The 14,003-nt window shown below is 34.2% G+C and overlaps 1 protein-coding gene across 11 annotated transcripts in view; it reads left to right on the forward strand.

The window, feature by feature from the left end:
• The window catches only part of LOC118186305 (uncharacterized), a 444,127-nt gene that overhangs the window by 270,761 nt on the left and 159,363 nt on the right, over positions 1 to 14,003 (forward strand). The gene's annotated exons all lie outside the window — the stretch shown is intronic.

Here is a 14,003-nt window from a genome sequence, read left to right on the forward strand (position 1 = left end):
GTTGATCAGTATTAAACCAATGCATTCTTTGACGAAAATGATTCATATACACTCATGTCCATAAATTAAGGATAATGCAAAATCAGACAAAGAAAGAGTTAGAAGCAAAACAAATTTGACTTATTTGTAAAGCTGATTTATTAAACAAAAGGTAAAGAGCAAAAAAGATGCTATATGTTTGATATTATTAACAAAAATAGCGATTTTTTTCTCCCTGGAGCAAATTACAAAAAAAAACCTATTTACAAAAAAACAATAATACATGGTTGGTATGATTGTTAATACAGTGTATGTCTCCCAGACGATACAATACAGTCCGTACAACGCCTAGGCATGCTGAGTATTATCGATCTGATCTTGGGGGATATTACACCACTCAAAAAGCAATGCTGTCCGAAGTTCTGGTAGACATGTAGGAGGAGGTTGACGGGCTGCAACTCGTCGGCCAAGCATGTCCCACACGTGCTCTACTGGATTCAAGTCCGGTGAGAATGCTGGTCAGTCCATACGGGTGATATCCTCCGATTGAAGGCATTCGCTTACGATGTTTGCACGGTGAGGACGGGCGTTGTCATCCACAAACACAAATTGTGCGCCCATGGCGCCCCGACACAAACGTACATGTTGTCGCAGAATGACGTCCCGATAGATTTGGCTTGTCATGGTTCCAATTTGAACATGCAGGTCAGTTCTGGAACCAAGAATAATTCCACCCCAAACGAGCACTCCTGCACCACCGTAACGGTGTCGTTCAATGATGTTTTCTTGGTGGTAACGGGTCCCTGGAGCTCTCCATATCGACGTCCGGCGAGAATCAGACTGCAAGCTAAACCTGAACTAGTCGGAAAACATCACACAAGCCCACTGTTGCGGTGTCCACAATGCATGCTCTGTACTCCAGGCTAACTGCAGGTGACAGTGAGTTGCAGTAAGTGGAATGCATCTGACAGGTATACGAGCATATAGACCAATCTGCCCTAAGCGTCTGTACACGGTCTGCCTCGAAATTGTCGTACCAGTGGCTGAAGAGAGCTGACGAGACAGGTCTGAGGCTATGCTCCGCCTGTTTCTTTTGGCAGTAACTGCCAAATACCGGTCCTCATTCGGCGTTGTAACTCTGGGGCGACTTGTGCTGTAACGTGTACTCACATTACCATCATCTTGGAATCGTTGCCAAAGCCTGGAGATGACACTCTGGGCAATTCCAAGTTCGTCTGATACTTCAAGTTGGGTACGCCCCAATTCCAGACGGCCGATAATTCTACTTCGTAAAAAAATCATCCAAATGCGTCCTTTGTGTCATAACTATTCGGTTATTGCACTGAAGTGCTTATAAAGCGCCTGCGAACAATTTTACTTCTTTGCCTGTATTCCTTATATATCACTCTCGTCATTGTGACGTACCATCGGTGTCATCTAGTTACTTCCTGAAATTTGCATATGATTCTTGAAGATGTGTGTAGTGATTTTACAGGCGATATATTTATTTTAGAGTTCGATTTCCTCGTGACTCCGAATTATCCTTAATTTATGGACATGAGTGTAGATTTAATTTTTTATTCCTAGTGTGTCAGCAAGCATCTCCAAGAGCATCATGGTTAGAGCAGAAACTGTATCTTTAGTTGAGTATTTTAAACACCTGGATAAATGTTTTAGAAATTTTGCTCAGCTTTGTCCTAATATTGACTGAAAATATGCCGTCACTGTTCTATTGGCACCAACCTCTCTAGAAGGATTTCTTATCGATAAATGTTATTATTTTGTGAAGACCACTTGCAATATGTTAAAATTTATATATATGTGTGTGTTTGTGTGTGATAATTTAATGCGTAGGAGGAATCCGAATGCTTTACCAGCTTGCAGTCTTAAATGGCTGTGTGGAAAGATGAAAAGATGACGCCGCCGCAAATGAATTTTGAAGAAGCCCCAATCTTTATTTTCACGCATATGAAAGCCTCTTAATAGGCATTTATCCAATCATAATGAATTACAGTAATTCTTAACGTACACAGATAGAGGGATACGACGTCATTTTAGGTAAGTGGGCTTAGCAGCAGGAATATGTTATCAGTGGCGGAAACTAGGAAAAGAATGACGTAGTTGTTGTGCCAAGAGTATTTATACTAAGTATGATGCAGAAAGTACTTTAAGCTATGATTGGTTAATTTAGTTTTAGTTACCCTTTTCAAGCAGTGTAATGCAATATGAAAAGATCTCCAATTTGGAAGAACAGATGAATTTAGGGTGAGAGCACCAAATCTGGAATAGTTAATTTTGAAGTCGCCAATTATTCTCAAAGCAGCCATCGTATTTTGTTATATCTCACATATTTTTCATGAAATATATGTAATAATAATAAATATGTAATAATATAAATAATCTCTCATATATTTATTTATTTATTCTTATGAAACTGTATATATATTATGAAATATATGTAATAATATAAATAATATCTCATATATTTATTCTGATGAAACTATATACGAGGCGTATTCAGAAACTAAGTACCGTTTTGGAAAAAAAAAAATAGTAAAACAATTTTTTCGAATCCTATTTTATTTTTACATGAAAATACATGTCTTAAACTATTTTTCAACATAGTTTCCACCAATGATCAAATGCCCAGTTTTTGTATACCATCGTCAAAGAAACTTCCCGCCAGTTTCGATAACCACGACTCCACAGCATTTTTCGTGTCATCCTAAGATCCAAAGCGCTTGCCAAAAAGCTCGCGCTTCATGTGCAGGAACAAGTGATAGTCGGACGGCGCCAAATCCGGTCTGTACGGCGGGTGATCGAACTGCTCCCAATGAAACTGTCGAATTAACGATTGGATTGAGTGACACCAGCAATATGGGGCCGAGCATTGTCATGGAGCAACACAATTCCTTTACTGAGCATTCCTCTTCGTTTGTTTTAAATGGCACGCCTTAGTTTTGTTAAAGTCTCACAATATCGTGCCGCATTAATGGTTTCACCTCTGGGAAGAAATTCAGTAAGCAAAACGCCTTTCCTATCCCAGAAGACAGTGCACATGATTTTTTGTGATGACATTGCCACTTTGAACTTTTGTTCTTTCGGAGAATGACTGTGTCTCCACTCCATCGATTATTGTTTCGATTCTGGTGTGAAATGACACAACCAAGTTTCATCACCTGTCACAATTTGGTTTAAAAAGTTTTCTCCCTCATCACTGTACCGCGTGAGAAATGTCAGGGCACTACCAAGTCGCTTTGTTTTGTGAACATCAGTGAGCATTTTTGGAACCCATCGGGAACACAGTTTGCGATAATTCAAGCGGTCAGACACAATTTCGAACAAAACAGTACGTGAAATTTGTGGAAATGCCTCTGAAAGAGTTTTCATTGTGAAGCGTCTGTTCTCATGAATTGCTTCATCAACTTTCCTTACCAAATCATCGGTGACAACAAAAGGCCGACCACTCCGAGCTTCGGCGTGGACATTTGTTCGACCTGCATTAAACATTTTTACCCACTTTCTCACCATTCCATCACTTATCGCGTATTCACCGTAAACTTCTGTCACTTGACGATAAATTTCGGCCGGTTTAACATTCCTCGCGTTCAAAAATTTAATCACGGCACGAATCTCACAGTCAGCGGGAGAACTAATTGTCTTAAACATTTTGAATGTGCACGGCAAACTGAAAACACAACATAGAGCAACCAAAATGGCGACAATTGAAAGTCAGTGAACAAGAAAGACTAGTGCGCATGCGCGGGACGCCTGCCACAGCGCTGCGACGGCGCTAGAATGAAACGGTACTTAGTTTCCGAATACGCTACGTATATATATATATACATATTGTTTCATAAAAATAAACAGTAAAGTTTTAACCATCGTATTTTGTTATATCTCATATATATATATATATGAGATTCCTATGAAACTATATATATATATATATATAGTTTCATAAGAATAAATAGTAAAATTAAATTAAATTTAAATAATTCTCTTGCCCCACTGCTGCAAGGAATGAAATTTGAATTTAATAAATATTCTCTATTCGTAAAAAGCTAATTTAATTTAAATTTAAATTATGAAACTTTAATTTCATACAAATAAAATTTTAATTGCATACAAAAAACATTAATTATTTCTCCGAACTAATTTACAATATCATTTAAATTCTGGGAGCATATGTAATTTAAGTGCAAGTATTTAAAACTATGGAAAAATGTATAATATTCCAAAAAAATTAATCCCAAAGTTTTTTTAAAGAATTTTTTAGACTAAATTAATTTGCATAAGTGAATATTTGTTGAGCAGGCAGGAGACAGAACTTATCAAGAGGTAGTTGACTCCAAACCTAACTCTTCAATTATTCAATTCGCGTTTCGTCATCCATATAGGCATAGGTATAGTAATATTCAAAACCAAAAGTAAAACCAAATGTAGTGAATTGCTTAAAAAAAAAAAAAAAAGAAATTTAAACTAAAGGAATTTTGAGAAATTTAGTAAGCGAATTGACTAGGAATCAAAATATTAATTAAACGTAAATTGTCAATGTAATTAAGAGTAGAAAAACAAAGTTTTTTTAGAAAACCAAAGTAATTTAGAAATCCTTCACTATTGGAAACTTCTCCGACACGAATTATGCATGTAGACCAAAAACAAACTATATACAATCTATCAAAATACAAAAATGCTAAAAAGGCAAGTAAATAGTAAGTTTTAATTTAACTTACCTAATAACTACACATTTGTATTCTTAAGAGTGTAGTAGCATTTACTAAACTAAGTGAGGTTGAGTAGTTTGTTTCTGCTAACTGTATAAATAGAGGGCGCTCCCAGACGTTACACATATTCTCAGGAAGTTTCGAGCTAGTAAAGCTTCACTCTTCCCCTTAATTGTCCGAAACAGTGTTCTATCTATTGATAGTAAGTTGCTCATTTACAAAACCGTGTTGCGTCCAATTCTTAGTTATGCATGCCTCGTCTGGGCATACTCGTGCAAAAGTTTGAGAAGGCAGTTACAAGCTGCCCAAAACAGGGTATTGCGTATGATATGTAATGCCCCCTGGTACATTCGGAATAGCCAAACTCGTAAAGAGTTAAGAATAGAGGATCTTTGTGATTTATTTATTGCCGCCTATCTAGGGCATTTTATGATAAACAGGAACTTCTGGACAATCCTGTGGTTGTTAACTATTGTTATGATACTAGGGACCCCAATTTCAGTAAACGCCCAAGGTTATGAAATGTTAGTAATATATAATTTTGTATATGTGTTATGCAAATTGTTGTCCAGATTCTTTATTGTATATTTTTCGTTTTTCCTCCTGATTGCATTTTGTTTTTACTAGTGGCACTAAGGCGTCGCACTTCGTATTTTGTTTCTCTTGTGTGTACATGTATTCTTCTGTGAAATAGTTGTTAAAAAATAGTTAATTATGTATGGATTAGTAATTAGGTACTTAAGGAAAAAAATATGTATTTAACTATTAGCAATTATGAATTTAAACTCTTACTCATTTAATTATTTAGCACATTCAGTTATATTTCTCAAAATTCGAAACTTTTATCATGTTATTCGATAAGGGGTAGGGCTATGGCGCCCAGGCACCCTGGTGGTTAAGCACCGCAGTTCAATTTATGATTTATGATTAGAGGGCGCTAATACAATGTAAAGTTGAGTGTTACTCTGCTACCTGTGTAAAAAACCTATTCTGTAAACTCTTAAATAATGTAAAATGTAAAATGCTGTTCTGTGGGTAAAAATGTTGCGAACTGTGAAGCATTGTAAAAATGTGTAAAAATTGCTAACAATTGATAACTGTTACGGTATGTGAAAATAGAAGTTGCAAACTGCTAAGGATTGTAAAAATTCGAAAAAATGTTCGAAAAAAAATTTTTGAAGTAAAAATAAAGGTTCGAATTAATTTAATTTTAAGTTTGAAAAATTTTTAAGACAAAAATATATAAATCTCAAAATTATAATTTAAAGTAGCAATAACCCTTAAGTCTCTCTCTCTCTCTCTCTATTCTAAAAATAGTAATAACTTTTCTGGACTGCGTCATTTCTAGATCAATCTATAGCACATGGCTTGCATAACGCTGATGACGTAGCTAATTCGGAATATAAACTCAAAATTTCGAGAACTCGAACATTTTTCTTAATAAGCAATTTAAACCAAAACCTATTCTTGGTGAGCCTCCGTATTGGATAATTGTGCAATTTAGCTTCAACCTCTCTTTCTGTTAAGACGCTTTTTGACTCTGTTCTCTTCCTATCGCAACGTATCAAAAATGTAAATGTTCTTGAATATGCACGGTTAGAGTGCCGAGTAAATTGTGGCTGCAAATGGCAATTGAAATAAAGTTGAATACTGATCTTACTCGTCTGCCAAATTTACCGTTCAGTATGGATCGACATTCTACGCCATCAACATTGCTACGTCTTTTTCATCACATATATATACAACCTTTTGCAAAAAAAATCGAAGCACCATGAAGGTAGTGCTTGTTTTTGATGAGATTGAATATGTGTATGGCTCATACACAGATAATAAAATGATTAAAAAATCAAGTTCATAGTACCTGTTCACGGCTCACAGTCACCCATTGAGTGTTCAAATTGGTAGTTGGTCGAACTGCCCCTGGCGGCAATGCATGCTTGAATTCGTCGAGGCAAGGAGTGATAAAGGTTACTAATATCATCCTACATCACATTCTGGCAAACATTCATCAGTTGTCGCTCTAGATCTGCGATATTTCGGGGTGCCCGAATCTGGTGGCGTACCATGCCTGAGACATGCTCGATTGGTGAAAGGTATGGTGACCTTGCTGGCCAAGGAAGAGTATCAACCGCACGGAGACAGTCCAGAGATATTCGACCGGTATGTAACCTGGAATTTTTTTGTTGGAAAATTGCCTCAGGACGACGTCTCTGAAGGGTAATGCAACCGGCCGCAGGATGGTATCAACATATCGTTGAGCTGTTAAAGATGTACGGAGGATGGCTAAAGATGACCTGCTGTCATAAGAAATAGCGCTTCACACCATCACACCAGGGATTAAGGCTGTATGCTTTTGTAAAACAAAATCTGATTGGGACCGCTGGCCTCGTCCTCTCCAGACACGAACATGGTGGTCATCTGCTTCAAGAGTGAAGCGAGATTCATCGCTGAACACTATACGATGCCAGTTTGATGGCAGCCACGATGATCGGCTGCGGCACCACTCCAGACGACTCCGGCAATGTTGTGGGGTCAGAGGCAAACCTCTTAAAGGTTTCTGTAAGCGTAACCCCGCCTCAGACAAGCGTCGTGAGATGGTGGACGGTACCATGGGAGGTATAGACGTGGCTGTAGTGCGTTGAATGTTCGACAATGATACCGTTGGGACGGTTCACGTCTGGCGAACAGTCATCCTATCTTGCCTTGCATTTGTGCTTCCAAAGCCTTCATTTTGTCGGGAATTTCTTGTAGCAACTATTGCTGCCGACATCTTTGCACAGCAGTGTCTGTATGCTGCAGGTGGCGGCCTATTGTTCGGTTACAGCCGAAAACATCGCGGCAAAAATATCGCAGACGAAAACGTCGCGGAGAAAACAACGCAAAGCGAAATCGTCGTGCTACAAAACATCGTGGGAGAAAACATCGCAAAGAGAAAACATCGCAAAGAGAAAACACCGCAGTTCTAAAACATCGTGGTACAAAACATCGTCGTCGAAAATAAAGCGGTTCAAAAACTTCGCAGTTTAAAAACATCGTCATCGAAAATATCGTGGTAAAAAATAAAGTATCTACAAATTATCGCATGACGATAACATCGCAGACATGCTTTTTTCAGGCTTTAATAACTATACATGGATATTCCCGTAATGATTTGTGAGCACGAGATGGAAAGAAGGATAATTTTTACTTTCATATTTTTTATTAATCAATAAATTTTTGCTGAGAAAATTAAAAAGAAACTTAAGCATAGAAAATTAATGCAACTTATAGCACTTAATAGAATTTTAAACCGACATAGTTAACTAACAAAGGCCATTAACAGATCATTTTTTGAAAAGTTTTCACTGGTAATTTTTCTCATGAAAAGTATAATCTATAAGTTGCATTTAGTTTTCTATGCTTAAGTTTCCTTCTTACTTTTTCAGCAAAAATTTATTAGTTAATAAAAAAAATGTGAAAGTAAAAATTATCCTTCTTTACATCTTGCGCTCACAAATCATTATGAGAATATCCATTTACAATTATTAAAACCTGAAAAAAGCATATCTGCGATGTTATTGTCATGCGATGATATGTAGATACTTTATTTTTTACCACGATATTTTCGACGACGATGTTTTTAAACTGCGAAGTTTTTGAACTGCTTTATTTTCGACGACGATATTTTGTACCGCGATGGTTTAGAACTGCAATGCTTTCTCTTTACGATGTTTTCTCCCACGATGTTTTGTAGCACGACGTTTTCGCCTTGCGTTGTTTTCTCCGCTACGTTTTCCTCCGCGATGTTTTTGCCGCGATGTTATCGGCGGACACCTATTGCTCGGTATGACCAACCAGCTTCATGCAACCTTACAATGCGACCACGTTCGAAGGCGTTTAGTTGTCTGTAAGGTCTTCGATAGCGTCGTAATAGCATCTTTAGTTGCTTTTTTACGGAATTACAATGGCAGCAGCAAAAAAAAGCTAAATTTTCCGCCTGTGTTACTGGTTTTATACTTTGCGAATTGGGCACTAGAAATGCGCGCTAGGATCGCAATTCCTGTTCATTTGCCTTGAAACTTTGATCATTTGCATGTTCGATCAAGATGTTTTTGCATACCAAATTTCGTCACGATAACCAAAGTCCTTCTTGGTGCTTCGCTTTTTTTGCAAAAGAGTGTATATGTATATGTATGTGTGTGGGCTGTTGTGATTTTGACGTAAAATGAAACCAACTGCATAGCGGTCGTAGTAGGTATGATAGCTTGAACTGTTGGATAGATGATATTATGAAGTTGCTGGCAAATGTGGCGAGTTCAACACATAATTCATTAATTTCTTGGTATACTTACCCATGGTTGATAAAACTGATCATAGCCCCTTAATTCTTTATTTTAATTTGAGTGCTTCCATCTCTAAAGAATAATTTTTTTTTTTTTTTTTTTGTTTCTGGACTGCTTCATTTCGAGATTAATCCACGTCGTATGGCTTTTACATAACGATGATGATTTGGAACTTGGGCTCAAAATTTCCCAAACCGAAACTTGATGAGCTTTCATAGTGGATAACTACACGCTTACGTCTGCTCCTCAACGAAGGTACACTGGTACTTGCTGCTTCTCTCACAACGCAAATCTATATAATAAACGTAAATGTTTTGAATCAGGCACGATTAGAGTGCCAAATGAATTGTTACCACTGATGTCAATGGAATATTTAATCTTTCTCGGCTACCAAGGTTGATGCTTACGATATCTACGCAGTATCTTAGGTATCCACGCAGCTGTATCATTCTACAAATGCAGTTAAAATTCTCAAATTATTCGCAGAATCTAATATAGCATAATATATATATATACATGTCTGAGTTTATTAAAGTATAAGAAAGCACTATATTGCACAAATACATAAAACTCTCAATTTCTTAACGTATTTCGTCAGAAATTAAAGAGTATACAAATAAGACAGTTTTCATATACGTGAGTTTAACGTGTCGAGCAATGCTGTTTAATTTTTATGGGTGTTTACTTTGTTGTTCAATTTTTATTAGCCAAGTATTTAAATTACCTAATTTCATACATTGTGAAAAAGCTAAGAACATGTTTATCTTTTAACGCAGCAGTAAAAGAATTAGTCATTGATTATCTTAACATATTTTTAATATTACTTTGTGCCTATAAAATTATATGATTTCCAAAAGCGAATCGTCTCATACTCGTACCAATATCATGCTTCTTATAAAATATCAATAATGCATACCAAACAATAATGCATGCATACATAACAACAGTTAAATTTAAAAAGAAAATTAGCGAGTAGCCTGAAGACCTTTCACATTATATTTCAATCACCATAAAAAATGCAATGTATAAATTGCATAGATTTATACTTTATAATAAATAAATAAAAACGTTCAAAATATAAATAAAATTATAAAATGTTTTTCCCAGCTCTATTATATTTATAAACTTAGTTAATAAGTTCGTTACAGATGCTTTACATATACGACATTTTATTGATATCAATGACTAAAAGATAAGGAATATGAAGTATAATTAAGATGGAAATGCGAAATTATGCGTTTAATTTTACATATATCTGAGTGACTTTTTTTTACGGCCATCCTGTACTTTATCAGCAGCCTTTTTAATTATAGCTCTGGAGAACCGAGAATTGCTTGAAATATGTTGGCATCATGTTTGTTTACGCTGATAAAACAGGCATCTTGTTTGAAAGACGCATCTAAAACTATAAATTTGCATTTTTTTAATTCCATGAGTGCCGTCCTTCCTTTAATGAAAAGCTGCAATTAAAAAGAAAATCTCCAAGGTCAAGCGTAGGTGTCAGCCCCGTAACTTCAGACGTATTTTTTCAACGCCCGAATAAATTTAAGCGGCAGAAAATACATTTCCACATCCTTTCCGTGCTATAAGCTGCAAGTTGCACTTTACGACGGTTCTCAATCCCAAGTAAGTAAACTGATTGTATACTTTCATCAGCTTTTCTGACACAGGAATTTTTATTTCAAAAAACAGGATAGAATTTTTAATCGGGTGCGGAAAAATTTCTATTCGCTGCATAAGATTGTAATGAATTCGTTTCACATTCTTATTTCAGGTATAAGAATTTTTTTTTTATTTTATTTTTAAAAGGAATTACGAAATGATCGAGTATTAAGTTATCAAATGGAAAAGAACATTTTGTTGTTGTTTCTAAAGAACAGAGACCTATAACTGATTGCCCTCGAAATTGTAGAGTTTTATTCAAAAAGCACGCCAAACTAAGGTTATATTTTTGCTGATTTTGAATATTGCCTTTTCAATAAATTAGCCAATAAATGTATAAATTATTCAGCGGTATTGTATTTTTAACTATTACTATTAACGTATTACTTAGAATTTAAGTGGAGTAGGATTTTAAAATTAGAAAATTAAATAAAATAATAAAAAATAGCCCCTTCGAATTAAAACCCACTAATAATTTAAAATTGGAAAAATGATAAGAAATAAAAATGATTTTATAGTAGATATTAAAAAATCTGATGTGTACACCACATGACTTCCTTGTACGGAATATTAAATTATACGTATTTTTTCTTGCATTTTATTTAAACTTATTAGATTGAATTAAACCTACTTCGCCGACAGCGCATAAACCACAATAGAATAAATGCATTCTTTAAAATTCACTTTGTTTACCATAGCGACACTCTGGGGCTAGGTTTACTTAACAGTATTATATTTCATTCATATTATAATTCAGAATGCACAAAATATATATCATTTAAAGAATTATCTAATCGTTGCCACATGTTCTATTCAAATACTATAATAAAGCTAGAACTATGTATAAAAGAAATTAAGCAAACAAAACAAAACAGAAACAGTTTTTCACAGACGATTGAGTATTTCTCATTTAATTAATTCAGTTCTCCCTTCGCGAGAAGGCAAAAATACATAAAAACTCAAAATATCTATATTAAAAATTACGAAGTAAATCTCAAACGCTTATTTCCTCGAAAAAATTCCAGAAAGAATTAAGCATGATTTAATTGGCAATAATAAATGAATGCGTTATCTTTGTTGTTGCGAAGCTAAGTTTCTCTAGATTGGCAACAAATCCACTAGTCTCCTGTTTCAAAAGTAAACAGCAATGGCCGCCATTAAAAACAGGCTTAGCGGCAATTAAACAACTTTAAAATTGCTGATAATTCTAAAATATTGCACGCAGATTTACTAAAGGCATAAAATCCTTAACCGTAATGTAAAAACAACATAATTCAATCATTTTTAAAGCAAAAAATGTATAATTTACAAACATATAAGAGTGAAGAAACTGAGATCACTGAGCCGGGTCACAGAGTGGATATATATATAAATATATTTATATACGTTTGGTGCGGCCGATTGCAACCAAAATACGAGGTGCACATCTACATGTTATAGCAGTCCTATATACAAAATTTCAACGTTCTGAGACTACTCGTTTTTGAGTTATGCGAGATACGTACGTATGTACGCACGTACGTACATACGTTCGTACAGACGCCACGAAAAATTCTCTTCAGAATTTATTTTAAAGCAGTTTTATAATTTTTTTCAAGGAAAAGAGTCTTTTATTCTGTCCTTACGTACAGATATCACGCAAAACTATCGTTAAATTGCATTCGATAGCGGTCAAAATGGATATTTTCGTTGAAATATGCTGCCTGGAACTTTTTGCGATTACAATACTTCCTTTTTACTTCGTTCAAGGAAGTAAAAATAAGAAACATTTTATTTACTTAAATATTTTCTGATATAAATATAATAAATTGCCTAATTTATTGGGAATCTTCTTCAGACATACTATCATTTTCAACAGATTCCATTTTAGAACTTTAAATTCTTTTGCACCAGAGCACGTCATCTTCACTGCCGTTCAAAACATTAATAAAATAATTTTAAAAAAATGTGTGATAATTTCTTCTGAGATATTTCTAAGATATTAAAACATTCTTTAAGTCCAACTTAATTTTACGTCTTAAAAATCTGAAGGAAATTTGCGCCTTAAATTTGAATTAGTGTAGTATTTTATTGATTCTCTCATTTTCAAGGTACATTGATTCTCTCTATAATTTGTACATTAGCTTAATATTACAGAAAAGGAGCATACCTAAAGCAAGAATTAGTGATTGATTCAGTTACTGACATTGTGTTGGCATCATACTTTGAATAAGGAGTAAGATCATCAACTGAAGTTTCTTTTGATAAAATGTTTTTCTCCAAAAAATTGCCGTGTATAACTTTGCTGTTTATTAAAAATTTTAATTTTAAAGTTAAATGAATGATTGCATAGTATTTTGAAAACCTCATTCATACCTCCCTGACCCATTTTACTTTATGTATTGTTTTTCATGATTATTATTTCCATTCTCAATTAACTCCTTAGAGTGAGAATTTTGGGGCCTTGCTACTAAAAATTATATTCTAAACATGATATTTTTTCTTTTCATGACTATTATAAGCAAAGCCTGCACCCATCTTTTCCTAACACACTGTAAATCACAAATTAAATTTAAACTACATATTAATGCTATCAGCAAGTTCAATCCGTAGGTTCCCTATTATACCAGATCAAAAAAGTGCACGGAATTAAAAATTGCGTTGTTTGCTATTGAAAAGCTGTGTAAAATTGAGTTATGTAAAGCTGAACATATAATTTCTTATCTGGTATACATCAGGATAAATATTATCTGTTTTAAATATGTATACCGTATATATTATTTTGTAAGCTTAATTGCAATAAATTGTAAATAACACAGCATAGTTTTCAAAACATATATTAGTTATCTATACGACAATAATAATAAAAACAAGTTTTAAAAATAATAATTTAAGGACTAAAGTAGGCTGAAAATATAATAATAAAATCAAGCGTTTAAGCTATCTAAGACTAAAATTTTATAATTATTAGATGAAATTTTAATTAAAATTTTTTAAATTTTAATGAAAAAACATTTTTTTTAATAAAGATTGTACTATCCTGTAAATTTAACATAAGAAACATTTTAACTCTAAATTTAGAGCGAGAAAATGTTGTGTAATTATATTGAACTAATTATTAAGCATTTTGAATTAATAAAAGTTTCCTTTGAAAACATTTTTTTAACTTATGAAAATTCTGTAATTGAAATCTGCATATTTTAATACTTCAAATAGACGCATCAGTAATTATTTAAAATATTAAAATTGTATATTTATGGAATACTCAATGCACGTTTTGTCTTGTCTAACTATTTGAGTGCAAATTCAAAATTAAAAATCTGATGTGGACACC

This window comes from Stegodyphus dumicola, chromosome 10, assembly GCF_044657685.1.
Source record: "Stegodyphus dumicola isolate Sdum_Otavi_A_Nest chromosome 10, ASM4465768v1".
In the NCBI taxonomy this organism is placed as follows: domain Eukaryota; kingdom Metazoa; phylum Arthropoda; class Arachnida; order Araneae; family Eresidae; genus Stegodyphus; species Stegodyphus dumicola.